At 43.6% G+C, this 13,702-nt stretch overlaps 1 long non-coding RNA gene across 2 annotated transcripts in view; it reads right to left on the bottom strand.

Annotated features, from left to right (window-relative positions):
- Positions 1-1,878: 1,878 nt before the first annotated feature.
- Positions 1,879-13,702, bottom strand: part of LOC102741009 (uncharacterized) — a 54,824-nt gene continuing 43,000 nt past the window's right edge. The window contains exons 3-6 of one of the 2 annotated variants that reach the window (XR_014144382.1): positions 12,916-13,028; positions 9,797-9,988; positions 8,386-8,455; positions 1,879-3,979 (exon numbers count right to left, since the gene is read on the bottom strand). This is a non-coding gene — a long non-coding RNA (uncharacterized LOC102741009). The remainder of the gene's footprint in view (positions 3,980-8,385; positions 8,456-9,796; positions 9,989-12,915; positions 13,029-13,702) is intronic. The other variant, XR_014144383.1, reaches the window with a different exon arrangement.

Raw genomic sequence — 13,702 nt, 5'->3', positions numbered from 1 at the left:
CATTTGCTGAGAGTGAAGGGTCAACTATAGCTTCCTTATTCCCTTTCCCTGTTAAGATAGTCGTAACCCTCTCACTGTCCTGAAGTATAAAAACAAACAAACAAACACAAAAAACCCACAAATGTTTGGAAGTCAGAGGATCTGAGTAAATCATATCACCTCTCAGAACCAAAATTGTCACCTGTAAAATGAGACTTAGGTTAACTTTCTCAGATGATTGCTATGACTGAGATATTATATATAAAACGCTTTGAACAGTGACTAGCAAAGAGTAGATACTCTAAAGAGATATAATGTGGTAAGTTGAAGTGGTTAGATAGTAGATATTAAATACCTGTTGGAATGCTTTGATAAACTTAATGAGGACAACAAGGAATTCCGCTACACCTAAATTCAAATAATGTAAAATAAGAGTTGGAGAGAAGCCCTGTTCTTTCTACTTACCTCCCGCCATTCTACACATTACAATATTGAGACCCAGAGAGTTAACATTAAGTTCCCTAATTCAGATCTCTGTGTATGGGAGGCATAAGGCTATGGTTAAAACAGTTTCTTGTTTCTTGACACCTATTCAGTATCAATTAGAGTTGTTGTTGTTGTTGTCAGTTTGTCTCTATATTTATTTTTTTTAAGATTTTATTTATTTATTTGACAGAGAGAGAGAGAGCGAGAGAGGGAACACAAGCAGGGGGAGTGGGAGAGGGAGAAGCAGGCTCCCCGCTGAGCAGGGAGCCCGATGTGGGACTCGATCCCAGGACCCTGGGATCATGACCTGAGCCGAAGGCAGACGCTTAACGACTGAGCCACCCAGGTGCCCCAGTTTTGTCTCTATGTTTAAAATTCAGATTCCTTGGAAAAAATATCAAGTGGGACAGAGTAGAAGACCCTTTTGGTGCCCCATATACCTTTGGGACTCACCATTCCTGTATATGCCAATCCAATGGCTTCTAACTAAAGCACTTAGGAGTCTGCCTGATGGCTTTCTCTGCTCACCAGATTTGGCTTAACATATGTCTAGGGGAGGCTGGAAATGCTGGGGAATTACTGCCTACCCAACCCCCACCTCTTGAGAGCATTCCTCAACCAGCAACCGATGGAAGTTGGTGAATAAATTTCCCAGCTTCCACACACCTTAGTTGGAATACTTCTTTTTTTTTTTTTTTTTAAAGATTTTATTTATTTGAGAGAGAGAGAATGAGAGACAGAGAGCATGAGAGGGAGGAGGGTCAGAGGGAGAAGCAGACTCCCTGCCGAGCAGGGAGCCGGATGCGAGACTCGATCCTGGGACTCCAGGATCATGACCTGAGCCGAAGGCAGTCGCTCAACCAACTGAGCCACCCAGGCGCCCTAGTTGGAATACTTCTAAGGTATGTTCTAAACTGTCTCCCAGTGTTCTCTTAGGACTTCAGTTTTTCAGTAATTCTCTCTATGTCACGCACGTTCAATTTCTCTTTCTCTTTCTCCCGGATTATTCCCAAAACACACTGCCACTTGCCATCTTTAACGACCTCCCTTGATTCTTCACTTCTACTGATATTTTCAAGTTCATATTTCCCACCACTCCATATCTACCACTCCCAATTCCAATACCATTTGTGTCTTTAATATCTCAACTTGGTGTCTAATAGGCGACTCATACTTAATATGTGTCAAACAGGTTTCTTTCTGCCACTGTTCCCATGTATATAATAGTACCATATTATCCAGCATCCAACAATTTACTCAAACACACGGTTGAGAAACTATCTCTAATCACCTCCTGCTTCCCACATTTTCCTCAACTTCCTATAGGTATTTGATGATTAACTGTCAGGTGTTTCCATACGCTATATACTCCATATACTTTTATAATCCAAAGTATATACTAAATTGGTCTACCTCTTTTGATCTCCCTAGCCACTTTCTGGGACATAGATTACTGCAGCTGCCTTCTCACTGGTTACTCCTTTAGGACTCTTACCTTCCTTTTTTTCTCTACATACCAACAAGGATGAGAATTTTCAAAACATTCTGATCCTATCTCTCCCTACTGAAACAGTTCCTGCCTACCCATTGTTCAAAGAGTAAGCTCCTAGCCCACCAGACTATGCATGATCTGGCTCCTAAATCAGCCTGAGACTGAAAATAGGCCATGCCTTTTCTCATGCTTTTACCTTTGTACTCACCATTCCCTTTGTCTGAAATGCCCTTCCCTCAGATGATGGAATGGCTGGGGATTTGCCTGAAGGTCATCTTCTGGTGGGGCTTTCATTCAATTCAACACTCTCTTTTCCCTCCACTGTTAGGTCTACTTACTGTTTGTTAATTTTAGGGTGCTTGTGTGGCTCGGTCCATTAAGCCTCTGACTTGGGCTCTGCTCATGATCTCAGGATCATGATCTCAGGGTCATGATCTCAGGGTTGTGGGATCAAGCCCCGCCTTAGGCTCCCCGCTCAGTGGGGAGTCTGCTGAAGATTCTCTTCCCTGTCCCTCCGCCCCTCCCCTGCTCATGCTTCCTCTCTCTCTCTCAAAACAAATAAATAAATCTTTTTAAAAAATACTGTTAATTTCTCCTTGATTGCTATTTGTTTACTCTTAAATGTCTGTCTTCCCTAGTAGCAAATAATTTTCTCATAGGCAAGGAATGTTCTTTTTCTGTTTGCTGCTATATCCCCAGCATCTTGTATAGTTTCCAGTCACAAGTCATTGCTTGGCAATACTATAGTAATTAAGAGAATGACTGCTTGATCACCAGGAGACTTGAACATGTTTGTACCCATTCAAGCAGGAATCCATTCCATGAATGTAGAATGATCAGAAATTCAAACAAAGGATTGATAAACTAAATACTCCTTACTGTTTTACTTAACCTACAGATGAAGGTTAAATGAATTATGGTACATCCTTTAGATGGAAATAATAAACAGTTGTTATGATTATAAGAAATATTAATGACACAGGAAGTTACTCCTTGTACAGTGTTTAGTTGCAAAATATACAACTATGCCTTAGATGGTATTTATTTAAACAAGTTTATGAGGGTAAATGTGAACAGTGATTCATAGTGATTCCCTATATGTGATGCGATTATAAGTGATTCCATTTTCTTTTGTATATTTTTCTCTAGTTACAAGTTGCATGTGATGAACAAATGTTATCTTTATATCTTAGAAAAATCTTTAGAAAATCCTTGAGGCAGCAAAAAAGTTGTTTTCTGGGTCCCCTACAAATGGAAGCTCCCTTTCATTTTATTTGTAGTGGGAGGTGAGAAAAGTCGTATCTTACAAAGTGTTTTTTCTCTAGGTTTCCTTCTGTTCCAAAGTCAGTTTGACACTTTACAACAATAATTAAAATAATGTAGCAAGGACTTTGACCCAGATATAACCTACTATTAACCTGAGCTAAACATAATATTGGGGGATTTGATTTGAAAGCTAACTTAATATTCGAGAGTTGGAAACGGTCCTTTAAAAATTGCAGATTTACGAATGATCTCCACTTGTACATGGCCGTCTTGATCCACCATCCCTCAAGCACGTGACCTCACTTTCCCCACCATTTCCATCATGCGAACTCATTAAAATGACAACAAAGCAAGAGCAACCAACAACAACAATAATAAACAAGCGTGTAGACAACCCGTGAGTTCCAACACAGAAGAGGATGATTACTTAGTTAAGGAGAAGTAGGTCAGGGAAATTAACTGCAGAGGGAGAGGGGAGGGTGGGAAAACTTTATCACAAATCGCCTCTCCTGAAGTGGCCAGAATTATTTAATTCCATATGAATTTTAGTCAGGGAGCCCCCAGCTGGAGATGAGTTTGTTACACCTCTTCTTGATGAGATGCCAAACCAAGGGGCCGTCCACCTGCCTCTCTTGTGAGAGGCGACATTCAATTCTTTAAGGGCCGGCAGCTTTCATGTAGGAAGGAGGTTCTGCACGGTGTTGGGCTGGCTATATACACGAGAGCTTGCCTCCGTGGCTTGAGAGATCCTGGAGCCTAGAGATAAAGAGGAATAATTGCTTTCACTTTCTTAGTTTTCTCTTCCTTCTGTTCTTCCCTCCGCTTGCTGCACCTGGAATGTTGTTCCCTTCCTTAGGTGCCTCTTCATTTGTTCATTTTAGCATCACTGCTGTGTTTTTTGAACAACTGTTTGCTAACTTCCCTTCATGGAACTCTATTCTGAGTTGTAGATATGCTCACGAATACTTCTGATGCCATGAGTGAAGTGTGACTGGAGTTGCAATTTCAAGTGTTTTGTGAGCATGGAGGAAAGATTAAGCCATCCCTCTCGTGCATTTTGAAGAACACATTCTGTTGCTTTTCCTCCTACCTCACTGAATGCTTCTTCTTATGGGTGTACCTGTCTACCTCCCCCACCACATTTGATTTTCCCAGACACTTCACACTCAACACTTCCAAAATGAAACTCAGCTTGCGTTCTCCCCACTCCTCTTTAGCTCATGAAATGCCCTGCCAGTCTCCTAGTTGCTCATGTCACAAACCTGGGACTTTTCTTTTACTTATGCCCCTCCCTTGCCCTCAGTGCTCACAACAAAACACCTTCATTTTGAATGGACTTTACCTGCTGCAGAGTTCCCCAGAGAGAATCCCCTTCTCTCTGCACAGTGTCCTAGACTATGTCTCACAGTTTCCCGAGTGGACTGTTCACCTCTGTTTACTTCACCGATAACATACTCTTATTTAACTCCCTTTATGTCAGAGTATTTGAAGTAAAAACCAAGATGGTGAAGAATTTTTTTCATAAGCTTTGTTTTACTATATAAAGAGCTACATTGTCACATTACAAAGTACATAATGCCATAACTGAATGTTCCATTATTGTACGTGGGCTTTGAATAATTCATATTATGGTACTCAGAGCTTGAGACTTTGTAATATTTAAGTTTATAAAAACTCAAAAATAACAAGATTTAATAAAATTTTTATTTAAAAAGTTCTCACTTTAATCCATTAGTAATTTCATTCCATCGTGGCCAGAGAACATACTATGTATACTTTCAATCCTTTTAGGGTTATCGAGGCTTTATTTTATGACCTAGCATATGGTCTATCTTGGAGAATGTTCCAGGTGCACTTCAGAAGAATGGGTGTTCTGCTGTTGGTGTGGAATGTTCTGTAGTTGTCTGTTAGTCTGTATCCTTTTAGCTTATTATCAGGTAAAATAATTTTCTGGTCATTATAATTCACAACCATAGTCCCAATTCAAAAACTAGAATGCCTAGTATTAAGTGCTAATCTAAACACATTGTCCTCTCTTCTTCCCATGTACTCAACACACTCCCTCCCTTTGCTGCAGCTCACTTTCATGACTGGTCTCACTGCCCAAATAATTCCCTTCCCAAGACCAGTCAGAACATCCTCAGGAAAGCCTTCTCTAACCTCCTATCCATCTCCCCAGTAAGGAAAATCCTTACCAGTGATTCTCATAGCACCATGTTCTTCTCTTAGAACCCTTTCCAGTCATATTTTTTTCATTTTTAAATTGGATTAATGGCTATCTTCCCACAAGTGTGTAAGTTTCAAGGGGGTAAGGAGCTGGATTTCCCCCATTACTGTATTTCCTTATTATATTTATGAAGACCTGTCACATATAGTACATTCTCATAAAGTATCTATAGAATGAACACATAAGTGAGTGAGGGAGTGAATGAATGAAGGAGTGAATGATGGAAGAAGAAAGATGTACAGGAAAAACAGTTTATGGCCCAAGGGAGCGTTTTAGTTTCAAGTTGTTGCCACTAGATGGCAGCAACAATCAGCACCAAAGTAGTTGCAGCCTTTGAGTAAAGTTCTTGGGTTTCTTTTTTTTTTTTTTTAAGATTTATTTATTTTAAAGAGAGAGCGAGAGAGTGAGCAGGATTGGGGAGAGGGGCAGGGGGGGAGAATTTTCAAGCAGACTCCCCGCTGAGCGCGGAGCCAGATCCCGATGCCACTGGGCTTGATCCTAGGACCTTTGAGATCATGACATGAGCGGAAACCAAGAGCCAGACACCCAACTGACTGAACCAGCCAGGCACCCCCAAGTTCTTGGGTTTCTAATGGTTTGGATGTCCAGGCCTCCTCAGGGCCTACCATTCTCCATTCAGCTCTATTAGACATCCCTTACTGACACGGCCAATCCAGATACATGAATGTGTTTGGCAGCAAGTAATAAAACTCCCAACAAACAGCAGCTCAACAGTGGGTAGGGAGGTAGATATTTTTTAAATATGAAAAGCACTTCAGGGCTTGTGTATCGGTTCAGGGAACTCCCCAGTAAACCAGGCTCCTTCTCAGTCTTAGTGTGACCCTTTTATCCTTGAGGCTTCAATATGGGCACAATACTTCTGGGCTCTGTGAGCAAGATGAGGCAGAAAGAATAGGGCAGATCAAGAGAAGTGCCTACCCCTTGGACTTCTGCCAACCCCTCTGGGACAGAAAGGGGTCCCAAAGTCACCCTACTGCAGGGTGGACAGGCTTTACTTTTTGATTATGGGGCTAAATCGAGGAGACATAAGGGAGAGTGAACAAACATCAGCCATTAAGTGACATTCCTCTAGGCAGTAAGTGAAAAAGCCCCCTGGAAACAACAAAGAGGCTCTGGAGAGGAGTTTGGATGAAAGACAGGAAGGAGACGTAAGAGCAAAGACTAACTTGTGTGAAGAAGTTTTAATAACATAGTTTAGCTAAGAAAGGACTGAGCTGACTCTTACTGCTTTCACTTTCACTCAGCAAGCTCTGAAAATTTGAATTCAACTGGGAATCATCTTTTTCAGGAGGTCCTTCCAGAGTTCTCTTTCCTTTTCCCCCCACCTGGGTTTTTTAAAATTTTTTTAAGGACAATGTTAAAAAAAAAAAAAAGAAGATATAAAAGAATTTTTTTTTAAAGTAGGCTCCAAGCCCAATGTGGGGCTCGATCTCACAACTCTGAGATCAAGAGTCTCACGCTCCATATTCTGAGCCAGCCGGGTGCCCCAGATTTAGAAGTATTTTTAATAGTGGCACTGAGGAAAATAATAGGTAACATTTATAAAGTGCTTACCATGTGCCAGGCACTAATTTCAATGTTTTCTATTAAGGAACTTCTCCAAGAATTCTGTGAGGTGTTTACAATTATCATTCATGTTTTTTAAAAAAGGATATGACCATTGTCACCGAGCTAGGAAGTGGTGCAGCCAAGGTTCACATCCAGACCAACTGACTCCTGAGTCTACATTTTTACCCCCCGCCCCATGCTGCTGTCAAGCACAACTGACCTACCAGTTTTTGGAGGTCTCCAAAATGATGCCACGTGCCCCATGAGTATGCATGATGGTCCCAGTGGGGGGAGGAGGGGAAATACTAAATTTTTCTTCTTTCAATTCATTTTTTGTGTCCCGTATCTTTAATTTCTCTATCTGCATATATGTAATGAAGTATATTAGTATATTAGCACTGTAACTCTTTTCCAAGATTTATACGTAAGATACACAGATGCATAGTTTAGAGCTCTCTGGGTTAGAGAGGTGCAGGTGAAAAGGGGGCGCTTTTTAGAGAGGCTGGCTGAGTGTGTTTGTATTACTAGGTGTCGCCACTAGGGGGTGCTTTCCTGGGCAAAGAGACTGGTGACATTTCCAAAGGGAGGGCTTAGGGATTTCATCACTTTCTTTGTATGGCTGCAGTGAGTACTCTCTGAACACACTCTCCATCTTCCTTCTGCCCACTGGATGTTTTTCACACACCTGGCTGGTCCATCCACCTTTAGGCTTTAGGAAATCACTGCAGAAGATGACCTATCCCAGCCCAGAGAGAAGGCAGAAGAGCATTTCTATCCTTCCTCTCCACCTAAACACTCCTGCCCCTAAATTCAGCTCAGGCATCACCCCCTCCTCCTTCCCCCGCCATTCTGCCTCCCTCCCCACCACCACTCCCTCCATCTGAAGGAGTCCATGCCTCTGCTAATGTCCCATTAAAATCTCCTCATTTCTCACACGTAGCACGTGCCACAGGGTACAGAGATCCACTTCGCCAACAGTGACCCCCCTCAAGAGCAGGAGACCTTGTTTCCTTCTCTCTGGCCTGACGCTCAGCACAGTGCCTGGGCAAGGACTATTCGTCTGGAAATGAGTTTCCAGAGTCAGGCTGTTCTGCTCTCAGGGGACTAAATGTGAACCATCTCACCCAGCCGAATTAAGGCACCGTGGCTCCATTCACACAAAATTTCACCTTTGGACAGCATTAGCTTGTGAGTTACTTTCCTGTTCTGAGAAGCGGATCTACTGTGACGGTGACAAAGCTTAAGCTTCAGGTCCCGTCAGGTGCATGGACTCCTTCCGAAGATCCTGGACCCTGGGTGATGCCTTTCACAGTGGTTTCACAGGGTCATGTGATTTTGTAAGATTTGCAAAAGTAAGATGACTTACTCACAAATGGTTAAGATCGCTGTGTCGCTCCATGCCACCTTCCTCTCTGGTAGGGTGTGGATGTGGGCATCTTGGGGAGTCGGTAGGTGAAGTTAAGATGGGATACATTTAGGCGCGCCTGGGTGGCTCAGTCGGTTAAGCAGCTGCCTTCGGCTCAGGTCATGATCTCAGGGTCCTGGATCGAGCCCTGAGTCAGGCTCCCTGCTCCACGGGAAGCCTGCTTCTCCCTCTCCCACTCCCCCTGCTTCTGTTCCCTCTCTCCCTGTGTCTCTCTCTGTCAAATAAATAAATAAAATCTTAAAAAAAAAAAAAGATGGGATACATTTAGTCTGGTTTAGTGGGATACATTTATGTGATCGCATTCTCTTCTGTGTGTAGTTAAGTGCTTGCTAGCCATTCAGGTTTAGGAATTTCAGAGATAATTGTATGGCTAGCCGCTGGATTCACCCGGCCTCTTGACACAGAAATACAGGACCAGGTGTTCCATGGTGATGTGAGCATGTTTTCTGATGCTGGGCACTTGAAGGATGTGAGTCATGGAGGAGAAACCAAGTTTCTAGTGTGCAGAAAGCTTCTTTTAACCTTCAGGCATGCATACTTTTAAATGGAGGCTTCAGTGGGGCGCCTGGGTGGCTCAGTCGTTGGGCGTCTGCCTTCGGCTCGGGTCGTGGTCTCGGGGTCCTGGGATCGAGCCCCGCGTCCGGCTCCCTGCTCCGCGGGAGGCCTGCTTCTCCCTCTCCCCCTCCCCCTGCTTGTGTTCCCTCTCTCGCTGTGTCTCTCTCTGTCGAATAAATAAATAAAATCTTTTAAAAATAAATAAATAAATGGAGGCTTCAGTTCTCAACAATGTCTGATTAACATTCGGTTCAGAATATACTAGATAACACAGCACATTCATTATAAATGTGCCATACATTAGAAAAGAACTTAGGAATAGGATATATATATCTTTTAAGTAATCTCTACACCCAACATGGAGCTTGAACTCATGACCCGGAGATCAAGAGTCACATGTTCTACTGACTGAGCCAGCCAGGCATCCCGAGAGGAGGATATTTAGTGAAACATTACATTCAACACAAGTTCAACTCACTGAGACACATGCTTCCCATTCAGAAACACACAGCACTCATTAAGCTGTTTTGGTGGAATTTCAAAGCAAGAATCTTGCTTCAGGTCTGTGTTCTAGCCTCCATGTCTTAATCATTATACCATTCATCATCCAACCTCAGGAGTACTCAACTTTTCTGGGTTAGATCCCCTTTTGGCAGAATAGAGCAAAAGCGTGAAATTCCTGCAAGAGGGAACTTCCTGTAGGACAAGAACACAGAACCGAGAGCAAGAAGGAAAAGAATAAAAGGACAGCCTGGCTCTCCAATGTCAGCAGCACGGAGAGTAGACGAGGTCTTACCTGATGCTTAGGTCTCACTTTGGCCTTTCTCAGAGTTTCCAAAAGAATCTCCTGTCACTCAACTCATTAGTCTTAAAAAGGACAAATAGGTGATTTCTCTGACAACATGTTTCTATTTTTTGATCAAGAAATTTTAAAACCAAGTGGCTGCTGGCTGAGGATCTTCCAAAACATTACAGTTCTTGTGTAAACCTAAAGAACAAAAGAAAAGTCCAGAGTCACACTCCCCTATGTCAACTACATTGATGCAGTTCAGGCCTGGAAATCATAGAGCAGGGGCCAAACATACTTTTCACATAAAAACATTTAAAAGAGGGGCGCCTGGGTGGCTCAGTCATTAAGCGTCTGCCTTCGGCTCAGGTCATGATGCCAGGGTCCTGGGATCGAGCTCCGCATCCGGCAACCTGCTTGGCAGGAAGCCTGCTTCTCCCTCTCCCACTCCCCCTGCTTGTGTTCTCTCTCTCGCTGTGTCTTTCTCTGTCAAATAAATAAATAAAATCTTAAAAAAAAAAACATTTAAAAGAGATCAATGCAACTTCGTTTCGTCTGCATAAAACCAAGCGAGACAGTCATTTGCTCTTTGCTCTTAATGCCCCACAGATGAAAAAATTAAAATCCTGTTTGGTCACTATTGTATACATCAATAAAATGTATGTTTTTTAAATTAAAAATTAGATGGTGGGGGGCGCCTGGGTGGCTCGGTTGGTTAAGCAACTGCCTTCGGCTCAGGTCATGATCCTGGAGTCCCGGGATCGAGTCCCGCATCGGGCTCCCTGCTCGGCAGGGAGTCTGCTTCTCCCTCTGACCTTCCTTCCTCTCATGCTCTCTGTCTCTCATTCTCTCTCTCTCAAATAAATAAATAAAATCTTTAAAAAAAAAAATTAGATGGCGGGGTCCCTGGGTGGCTCAGTCGGTTAGGCGTCTGCTTTCAGCTCAGATCATGATCTCAGGGTCCTGGGATCCAGCCCCACATCAGGCTCCCTGCTCAGTGGGGAGCCTGCTTCTCCCTCTACCCCTCCACCCCCATTCCCACTCATGCTCTCTCTCTAAGAAATAAATAAAATCTTTAAAAAAACTAGATGGCAACACACACATTTGAGTTTATCAGAATTTTTATGCTTGTAGGCCACAAACTAGCAGCAATAATAAGACCAGCAAGAGTTCTCTGAAGTTGCATGTTTTATACATTCCAATCCCCGATCACAAAAACAAATGTCAATCAACCATGTTAGAGGAGAGACTGAGTCATATTCCTACTCTCTATGTAGAAAAGGATACTATAAAATTGTTGTCACATGTAGAGGGAATCAAAGGATATGCAGCTAAATATGAAGAAAAGGTCTTATTTAGGTGCCTTAAACACTTAAGAACAATACTGTTATTTTTCTATTTTGTAATGTTTGTGATATTTGTGAGGTTTTTTTTTTTTTAAAGTAGCAATATGTTGGGATTTCTTTTCTTATTCTAGATACATATTTGCTTTTGTTCCTATTTTTATATTTGTAATTTTGTATTCTTTTTTCCCCCCATTTTTGGAGGCATAATTGACATATAACATTATATTAGTTTCAGGGACACAACGTAATGATTCCATGCTTGCATATAGTGTGGAATGATCACCACAAGAGTTTAGGTAACATCCGTCACCACACACAGTTACAAATTGTGTTTTCTTGCCATGAGGACTTTTTCAGATCTACTCTCTTAGGAGCTTTCAGATATGCAACACAGTCATATTAGCTGTAGTCACCATGCTCTACATTATATCCCTCTGACTTATTTATCTTATAACTGGTAGTTTATACTCTTTGACCCCATAAAGACGGCCACAAATTTCTAAATCCCAGGCCCCCACAGAACCTGAATCTGCTGCTGGCTGTTCTGGGAATGCCTTGGGGTTGCCTGGAGAAAGGACTGAGCTTGCACTACTCTCCTTCTCAGCCCTGGGCCCCACTAGCATATGCTGGGGGGCGTGTGGGGTGCAAGATGCTGGCAGAGTTCCCTCTCCTTTACCACAAGTGGTCCCGGACACTTATCCACTATATTTGGGATAAGCAGTGGTTGCTTTATTCTCTATAATTCAACTTCATTTTTAACCTAAAGTTTCTCTTCCTCCCAGCCGATAGGAAATTAAACTCATTCCTGGGGTTCTCCCCACTGAGGATTGGGCCATGGTTTTGGGGACGCTCTGAACACTGAATTTTGACATGATTTCAATATGATGATGGTACCAAAGTACAGGGAAATGGGGGTTCTGGTCGGCTGTGACTACACTTGCGTGCGTCTGTGTGGCTTCTTGGCATCCCCACCATACTTGGGTGGGTCGGGCACTTTTTCAGGAGGCTTCCTGCATTTTCCATGTGCCTAGACAAAATCCAGGGGCCATTCCAGGACGTGGGACCTGCTTCGCTCTTCACTCAGGACCCACAGAACCATTCTCTCTCATCCCTGCCACCCCCACCCCGCTCCCACATTTTTTTTTAAAGATTTTATTTATTTATGTGAGAGTGAGCACGAGCAGGGGGGAGGGGCAGATGGAGAGGGAGAAACAGACTCCCCGCTAAGCAGGGAGCCTGACATGGGGCTCCATCCCAGGACCCCGGGATCATGACCCTGGGATCATGACCAGAGCCAAAGGTTGACATTTAACCGACTGAGCCGCCCAGGTGTTCCTCCCTCCCCTACTCCCACATTTTTGCTGAATTTCCCTTTTCAGTTTTGCCCCCAGGCTTCTTGCCCAGACTATTAGCACGTACCTGGGATTCCGCTCTGATTCTGGGGATTGGGCTTTGGGGAAGAATTTCAGGAAGCCAGGCAGGCCAGTCCTGCTCTCTCCTGTTACATCCCTCCCGAGGTCACAAGCAATAAGCCTTGTAAATGTGAGTGGGAACAGAGGGAAAAGGGGGTACCCGAGAAAAGCTAAAACTTAGAAATAAATACTTCAAAATATGGTCTAACACATCTATTTATTCTGAATTATTTATTCTGAGTATGGCTGTCAGGCCTTGTCCTACGAAAGCCTTACTTACCATTTTGCATAATCTGCACAACGGACCTTGAGTCATGCCTTCTACCTGCTCCGCTGGTGATGAAGCTGCCTCCCAGAGAGACTCACTAACCTGTGCAGGATGACGCAAGCCGGCTGTGATGTGAGCCCAGGCGAAGCGATCCTCACGTGCGCTGCGTCCTGAGGGCAGGCGCGCGGGGCGTCGCTGCAGAATCCAGGGCACATCTGTCAGGGAAAGACACAGCTGGGCCTGTGGATGCAGCAGCTCGGCCAGTTAATAACTGTGCGACCCGGGGTGTGTTTCACCTAAATGATCTGGCCCTCAGTTCCCATACCAGTAAATTAACAGTGTGGAGCCAAATTCTTTGCACCCCAGTTTCCTCACAAGAAAATGAATGATGCCCAGCTGGATGGCTTCAAATGCTCTATCTAGTCCAGATGTTCTGGGGCTCCAAACTGTCTTTTAAATTCCAGCCACCAGAGTGGCTTCTCTCAAAGTGACCCCACAGGCCCCTCCAACGCACACACACACCATCCGAATGGTCCGGCAGAGCAGGTTTAAAAAGCACGTTCAGGTGCTCAACAATGAGCACCTACACTACACGAGGTGCTGTGCGAGATGAGGAGGGGACAGAGGTCAGAAGGACAGACACGGATTTAGGTTTTTCAGGAGTTCTTTCGGGGAGATTTCCACCCGGGCTTCATCATTTCTACCACGTTACCCAAGGCAAGTCACTTAAGCTCTCTGAGCTTCAGTGTATCTTTACTTGGGTGACAATAATTATACCTCTCACAGAACTGCTGGAGAGTTCCAGAATTTTATGTATGTGAAGTCCTCAACAAACTGCCTGCACATAGTGAGAATTTAAAACTTTCTGGCTGTTGCTTCATCATCATTG

Source organism: Leptonychotes weddellii, chromosome 4 (genome assembly GCF_054177405.1).
Source record: "Leptonychotes weddellii isolate Sample4059 chromosome 4, ASM5417740v2, whole genome shotgun sequence".
NCBI classification, from domain to species: Eukaryota; Metazoa; Chordata; class Mammalia; order Carnivora; family Phocidae; genus Leptonychotes; species Leptonychotes weddellii.
Note: the sequence above shows the minus strand (reverse complement) of the source record. Positions and strands in the feature narration are given on the sequence as shown.